At 35.9% G+C, this 8,370-nt stretch overlaps 1 pseudogene; it reads left to right on the top strand.

Moving 5' to 3' along the window:
* The first annotated feature begins 6,934 nt into the window (after window positions 1-6,934).
* On the top strand, window positions 6,935-7,512 carry LOC150018590 (nascent polypeptide-associated complex subunit alpha pseudogene; annotated as a pseudogene).
* The last annotated feature ends 858 nt before the right edge of the window (window positions 7,513-8,370 follow it).

Below are 8,370 nucleotides of genomic sequence, written 5' to 3'. Positions count from 1 at the left end.
AAAATAAGTAAGCTTGTAGTCTACAGTGGATATAAATGATACAGCCTACAATTACAGTAAATTTTGATGAACATTTAAAATAATAGCTAACACTTCTAGACCATATGTTCCAGCCATTTTTATAAGGGATTTACATCTATTAATTCAATTACGCCAGTTAAGCTATACAAAAACTCATTTTATAGAGAAAAAACTGAGATGTAGAAAGGTCTAATTTCTGAGTCTCTGCTCTTACATACTACCCAATGTTGCTATGAGTGCTTTGGAAGAACAAAGGAGGTGCATGAATTCGTTGCCGGACTTCTTTCAGAAAGAAAAATATATAAGCAATAGTATTTGAAGAGCATCTTTCACTCCAGAAAATACCAGCATGTATTCAGCTCTTCTGATAGGCTGGACAGAGACCCTCTCTTCTCACTCATAAGTTGTTACTCCCACTGATGCCCCCTCAAAGAAAATAATTTTCCCTTAGATAAAAAGGCTATTCTCATATAACAAAGGTGGAATGACCTGATAGACCCTCCAAATTAGCTCTCTTTGTCCATTTATAGAAAATACGGGAATAAGAAACTTCTAATAGAAGTATATTCTACATGCTAACAGCTCAAATACCTCAGTCTCAACCAATCCTTCTATTGTGCCTGGACATAGCTTGCTCTCCACCTAGTTACCTATGAGAGTATCAAAAGCAACACAACAACATCAATAATTACATTCCTCACTTACTGAGCACTTACTACGTGCCAAGTACGAAGTACCTTACGTGAATAATATCTATAAATCCTCAGAACAATACCATAAAGAGGGTTTGGTTGTTATGATTTTATAGATAAAGAATCTTAACAAAATAGGAAATGTGCTTTAAATTGCACATACAGTAAGTGGCAGAGTTACTACATAATACAAGGCACTTCTCCACAGCCTGGACTCATAACCACTTAATATTCTCCCTTCCTATTCACCTCTGCAAACTCCAGCATTCCTTGCTTGAGAACTTCATGCCCGGGGCCAAACTCCCGCTGCAAGGAATCCCAACATTCTTGCACACATGAGTCCTTTGAGTCTTGTGACAGATATCCAATTCTGATGAACTCAAATCTCAAGAGAAGGCACAAATTATTTTGCACAAAATTAGCCACCAAGCATTTCCCAAGTAGATGGTTATTACTTGGGAATGTATGTGACTTTCCACATGGAGCTTTCTTAGTTTTCCAAAACTAACACAAAATACTCAACTAAATAAATAGTTCAAAGAAATGAAAAACAAAATACACCTTCAAACCTGGTAATAACAATTGTTATAGCTCTGCATGTCTATAAACTAATACCCAAAGTCCTTAGCATCCAGTCTTTTTCTCCAACTCTACTCTCCCTGTCAAGCTCATGTTTTGGGACAATTGACTTATTCCCCACTCATCAGATAGTGGGCACGTTCCCTCTTCCATACATTGTTCTTGCTCTGCTCTCTATCTGGAGTATCTCTCTCCCTTTTCAGAAATTTTCTGTCTGCTGAACCAACTCATTTTTAAGGCCCAATTTAAATTAATCCTACCCTAGATGCCTATCCCAATAGTCCTGTTTTGGAACTGATTTCTATTTCACAAACCATTGCATTTTGGGTAAGCTTATTTTTTGCCTATAACACTGTGGTATTTGTACTGGCTTAGAGTTATTTATGGATATGCCCATCTCTCTTACTAGATTTTAATCTCATATAAATTTCCATAATTTTCCATATGAGATATATATATATATATATACATACACATATATATATGAATTAATTTAAGCCAAAACCTTCCTAGCATACAGTTTCTAGCCCATAATAGAGGACTAAAATAGATTTGCTCAACAAATAAAAAAGAATGAATAAAATTTTCTCCCTAGTGACCCTTACTAAGGTTAAGAATATATAAATCTTGCCTAAGGAATTAGGTAAAGGCCAAAAATTTTTATCTCAAGTATGTATTTTAAAATAACAACAATAAAAATATACACAGAGAAAAATTCATGTATATGCTTTTTAAGTGGGATAATAACTAATACATAATACATAATGATTAGCATATATGAGGCACTTTCATGTATTAAATGAATACATATACTTTTCATATATTAACTCATTTTAACTTTACAAAACCCTAAGAGATAGATACTATTATTATTCACGTTGTACAAATGAGAAAACAGAGCCAAAGAAGTGATTTGTTCAAGAGCTTAAACCTAGAAAGTAGAGTGGGTGGAGCCTGGCAGGCATGTGCTCTACCAGGTTTACAGCCATTGTTGATACATACAACACTCAGTGTATTAGCACTAGATTAATGTACTGATGAATAGGAAAGAAACACCATTTACAGTACTTTGGATTTCCCATACTTGTCACAATAGATATCCTTACAGTCCCTGGCTCTTCTGCCAATCTCTGTCATACACCACCATCCAAAATAAAATATTATCAAGGATCATTATAATACTGTGACAGAGAAAAATAAAAGCAGACTTGATAAGATACTTCAAGACACCTGCAGGTAAAACAGGCTTTTAGACTGGCCTTAGATCCTACCGTGTATGATTCAGCTTCAACAGAGTGTGATTGCACTTATTCAACTGATAAGGATATTTGTTTAAAAGTAATAGTTCTATTTTTTCAGGTTAAAGGGAGTTTTTAAAAAAATCATTAGGCTTTCCTCTTGAATATTTTTTCTTTTCTTTTTTAATTAAATTTATTGGGGTGACATTGGTTAATAAGATTATGTAGGTTTCAAGTATAGTATTACTCGGATGGGAGACCACTTGGATATTTTTTTAAATTTCTTTACAGCCAGAAAAACCTTAAGATTTAGGTCATGACCTTAGCTACTCAAAGGGAGCTAGGAATTTTTAATTAAATGCTAAACTCAGAACAAAGATTATGAAGGTTCTACTATATCAGTATTTTTAGTGTATCTTACTTCTTTTTCAGTGTTTTGAGCTAAAGGGTATTTTGTTTTAGGAGCATTCTGAATATACTACACAAAATAGGTTCTCACTTTTACCAGATGTGGTAGCCCATCTTGAAGATGGTCTCTAATGCTTCCTGCCTCATAGTATTCATGCTTTTATATAGTCATTCTCCTCCGCAATGAATAGGGCTGATCTTTGTGTATAATAGGATATCACAGAAATCATGGAGTATGACTTCCAAGGTTAGATCATAAAAGACATTGTAGCTAATGTCTTTCTATCTTTTGGATTACTTGCTCAGGCAGAAGCCAGCTGAGATGGGGACACTCAAGTGTTCCTACAGATAGGTTCATGTAGCAAGAAATCAAGACCTTCTGCCAGAAGCAGCAAGGAACTAAAGCATCATGTCAATAGCTATCATATATGAGTGAGCCATCTTGGAACTGGATTTTCCAGCCCCAGGCAATTCTTCAGATGCCTGCAATGCTGGCCAACAGCTTAGCTGCAATTTATCAGAGATCTAAGCCAGACCCACTCAGATATGCTGCTCCCGAATTCCTGAGCTACAGAAACTATGCAGTGGTAAATGTTTATTGTTTTAATTCTACCAGATTTTGAGATAGTTTGTCACAGAGCAATAGATAACTAATACACGATTTTAGTACTGGTGCTTAATTTCACCAATGCCTTTTTACCGAGTTTCACGTTTTTGTCCAGTTAAATTCTTAATGAAGGTACTATCATAGTATGTTAAGGTTAAGAGTGATCACATAGCTTTGAGGTGCCTGAATTGGCCTCAAACCCAGATCTGTCTGCTTCCAAGTCTAGTTTCTTAACCATTATACTGAATCACCTAATGCCCTATTTATGTTAAATTACCAGATTAACTCTGCCAGAACAGGTGCGCTTACCAGTCCAGTTACTGGTCTACAAGGGTTTCCCATACTAGGAAATAAAACTTCCCAGGCAAAGTGTTCAGTGTTTCAAAGATTGTCTATATTTTTTACTAGCTTATTAACTACTGTGAAAAAGTCTTAATAGAGCCAACATAAAATTCATATGGTGTGTTTTATGTGGTGGGTTACCCAATAACTCTTTCTTTCCATAGTCACTATGGGACTGTTATTTGAGGAAGTCATTATTCTAATGCTATATATTAAATTAGACTAGACTTAGGAGTTGAGATCTAGTTGCCAATAGAAAGGTTCTTTTTATCATCACATGGTCTTATATTAGGCCAAAAGCAGCAGCAACTGGTAAACTTCATAATCAGGGTATAATTATCACAGATGAGAGAGCTGATTACTCAGCAGGATAGCAACACTCCCCAAAAGGATAGCTTTAGGTTTTGCATTTCCAGCTCACTGCCATCTGTCTATAAAGTGTGATGTCCCAGAAAGGGCCAACCAAAATGGGAGAAACATGTAGAATATCACATGAAATGAGATGAAGGGGGCTTTTAAATAATGATAATGAGTAACCCGATAAAGCCATTTTAAGTTTATAAAATCTCTTTACATATATTTACTATTAAAATATTTAAAGTTCTATAAGAAATAGTGACAATGACAAAGATGATGACAATGTCAACAATTACTCTCCTTATTTTACAGATGAGGAAATTGAAGCTCAGAGAAATCAAGTAATTCACTCAACATCATGAAGCTAGTAAAAGAACCTGAAACTCAAATCCTGGGCTTGATTTCATACCCAAGGCTCTTTCTGTGTCACTCAGGTGGCACAATGTCTTGCCAAGAGTAGACCTTTCATGTATTTTAGTTTCACTGAAAATGAAATGGAGCTTGTACTGCACGTGGAGGAGGAAGGAAAAATGGGTTTTCAGAGAGCTTTTTTGTTTGCTTTACTTCCAATTCTCCTTTCTGTGAATATTGAGCAAGCAAAGAGGAAAAACAAAAGAACAGTCACGGAACTAGATTCCAGAATGATACCTCCAAAGGAGACACATTTTCTCATCTTCCTTTTCACTCTTTCTCCTTAAAAAAGGTGTGTTTTATGGTGAACATTATGCATTCCCTGGGTAATTTATTCTAGGAAAGAGGGTAATCTGGATACCCTTTCCTGCCTTGCCTCCCTGCAAATTATCACTTAAACAATCAGAGTGAAAGGTGGGCTATGGCAGCATGGGTTTCTCAGAAATCACTGGCTGGACTTTTTTCTTCTGACCATTGTTGCTTCAGTGCAGCACAAATTAGGTAATAAACAGCTCATAAATGCAGTTGCTTTCATTCTATTCAGCTATAGCCACGCCGTTAATTAAAACCAAGACTCCCAGATAACCTCATGATACTTAGTGAGGACTAGGCCAGGCCAGTATTTGATTTTAAGAGGCAAACTGCAATTTTAATAAGGTGTGAGTTGCTTCTTTCCACCCTCCCTCATCCTTCTACCTCCCTCTCCCTCTCCTTCCCAGTAGCACACTGATAACAATAAAACCATCTCAACCAGGGTGCTTGCTCTTCGCTTTTCTGTCAATCTGCTTACAATGAGTAAAGGCTGTAAGAGGAGTTAATACTGTAAACACTTTACCTGTGTTCCCTTCATAGAAAAGTAACACTTGAAAATAAACACAGCGGCAGTCTCAGGAGTCCTGTGAGGTGTGTGTGTGTGTGTGTGTGTGTGTGTGTGTGCATGTGTGTATGTGTTTCTGTGTGACTGCCCCAAATTTTGCATCCATTTTATTAATCAGGGCACTTACAGAGTGTTAACTTTTTATTCTTATTATTTTAGAAAGTAATATTTAAATACATGATTTTTCTTTTAAAAAAAGACATTGTGAGAGAAACATTTGATTTACATTACTTTGTGTGGATGGAAACACAGGCTGATAAAGAAAAAAAAAAATCACATTTCCATGAACATATAAGCCTAAAAGCCCGGCTCAGCTGCCCAGCATCATATTATGTCTTACTGATCGGTGCACTTAAGTTTTCCTTTTCCTTTTTTTCGCTTCATGGAGTTATCAAAAAAAAAAAAAAGCCGTTTTCCATGGGATTTAGAGTTTTAGAACTATGTGTTCAAACTATCAATATCCAAAGGATTCATGGTGAACTTGCAACAGGCAGTTCTGATATAAATTATACTCTCCGTGTAAAAATACATTCTTCAGCTATTAAGTACAATGGATGTGGTTTCTGAGTGTGTGTCTAAAATGATTTAAATGCCTCATAATATATGACTGAACTTAAATGAGTACACTTAAAATACGGCAAGAACAATCATCAATTAGAATAACCTTTAAACTTCTATTGTTAACTGGAACACCATTTTGAAATTTGGACTGAATTTTCCATGGCTTATTATAGTCATTATAGCTTATCACTGGGTTTGTGATATGATGGAATTTCATAAGCACAGACAAATCATATAGCCCTAATTTTCTCAAGGAAGTCTAGCCTCCCTTAGTATTTTCATACATTTTTATATAGTTATCATGAAAGCATAGGATTATACTAAATTTGACAAATGGTTACTTTTTAAGCATGGAACTAAAACATGACTCTAACAAATGTGTTCAATTTGCAGACACTAGCCTAGGTCTGCCCTGGTTGTAAAGGGTGTCAGATGATTACCATCGATATTGACTGGCATTTGTAATTGCAACCAAATGATAACATACCTCGAATATTCTGCCATTAAAAATGGTATCTTCCTATATTTTTATTGTGTATCAACAAATAAGTATTTGCAGAGATTCTTACAGAATTAGAATTGATCAGGAGCGATCAGTAGAAAATGGGACTTGTCTATGGCAAGGTTTCAATGTGACTGGCTTCATGACTTCAAAACTAAACTATTTGAACCAAAGAACAGTAAAAGCAAAATTCATGAAGACAAGTTATTCAGGACTTTGAAACTATATATCGAAAGATTAGATATAATTTATTTGTAATACTTCACTTGAGTTGATTGATTCAAAATCAATACAGGTTCTCTTTCTGTCACCATATTGGTTCCATGTTTCCTTCACAAAATGCCTGGCGAAGCCACAGAAACTGTCCCTGCTACAGAGCAGAAGTTACCTGAGCTCCAGGCTGGGACAGGGTCTGGAACAGAATTTGACAGTGATGAATCAGTACCAGAGCTCAAGGAGCAAGATTCCACACAAGCAACCACACAGGAAGCCCAGCTGGTGACAGCAGCTGAAATCTATGATGAACCAGTCAGTAAAGCAAAACAGAGCCAGAGTGAAAACAAGGCACAGAGGCTATGTCCAAACCGGGTCTTCGACAGGTTACAGGGGTTACCAGGGTCAGTATTCAGAAATCTAAGAATATCCTCTTTGTTGTCACAAAACCAGATGTCTACAAGAGCCCAACTTCAGATACCTATGTAGTTTTGCGGGAAGCCAAGATCGAGGATTTATCTCAGCAGGTACAGCTAGCAGCTGCTGAGAAATCAAAAGTTCAAGGTGAAGCCATCTCAAACTTCCAAGAAAACACACAGGCTCCAACTGCACAAGAGGAAGAGGTTGATGAAACAGGTGTGGAAGTTAAGGACAAGAAATTGTTCATGTCACAAGCAAATGTGTCAAAAGCAAAGGCGGTCTGAGCCCTGAAGAACAACAGTAATGATATTGTAAAGGCTATTACGGAATTAACAATGTAACCATCTAAAAAGAAGGACCTTTTGTGTGTGTGTGTGTGTGTGTGTGTGTGTGTGTATGTGTGTGTGATAAAAGTTACTGCAGCTTGGTTTGAAATTTGTACTGTTTCTATCAATAAAGTTATGGCTTCTTGTGGGAGAAAATCAATACAATCATTTTATGAAAATTGTGTTTTTAAATCCTTGTATCATGTGTTTAGAAAGAGTAAGACAACTCTATAACTTTAATAAATTGAATATCGCTAAAACATTCAGTGGGGATTTTACTAGCCATCTGGGCTTTGAAGTTAGCCAGACCTGGTTTGCACTTAATCTCTTCTGAGCATGAAATAGTAAACTTGGAGCAAGCTGCTTATTTTTTTGAAACCTTCATTTCTTCATCAGTGAAATAAGGATGCAGTAAACTTCAGAGAGTTGCTGTGAGACTTAAATAAAGCTTGGTATATAGTGGTTCTAAAAGAATTTTTGGCACATAGTAATATATAAAATAGTAAAAAATTATTATAATGACAGGGAGTCTACATACTGATTTTTATCTCCAGTCATTAACACATTTTTAAATATGGACATTTTAATTGTATTTTATAAAGATCATTACTTCAAATATCACATGAACTATCAAACTGTGTGACTATATGGTAGATGATGTCTGACTCCTTGAGAAGTTATCCAAAATATAAAACTAAGAAATTTTCATTCTTAGAGCACTGTGTCACACACACACACACACACACACGCATTCATACACATGTCCTCCTGAAAATAATAATTCCTAACTTCCTATAAATGCAGAGCTATCCCCAG

This window comes from Furipterus horrens, unplaced genomic scaffold (genome assembly GCF_987537825.1).
Source record: "Furipterus horrens unplaced genomic scaffold, mFurHor1.1.pri manual_scaffold_2, whole genome shotgun sequence".
Classification (NCBI taxonomy): Eukaryota; Metazoa; Chordata; class Mammalia; order Chiroptera; family Furipteridae; genus Furipterus; species Furipterus horrens.
Note: the sequence above shows the minus strand (reverse complement) of the source record. Positions and strands in the feature narration are given on the sequence as shown.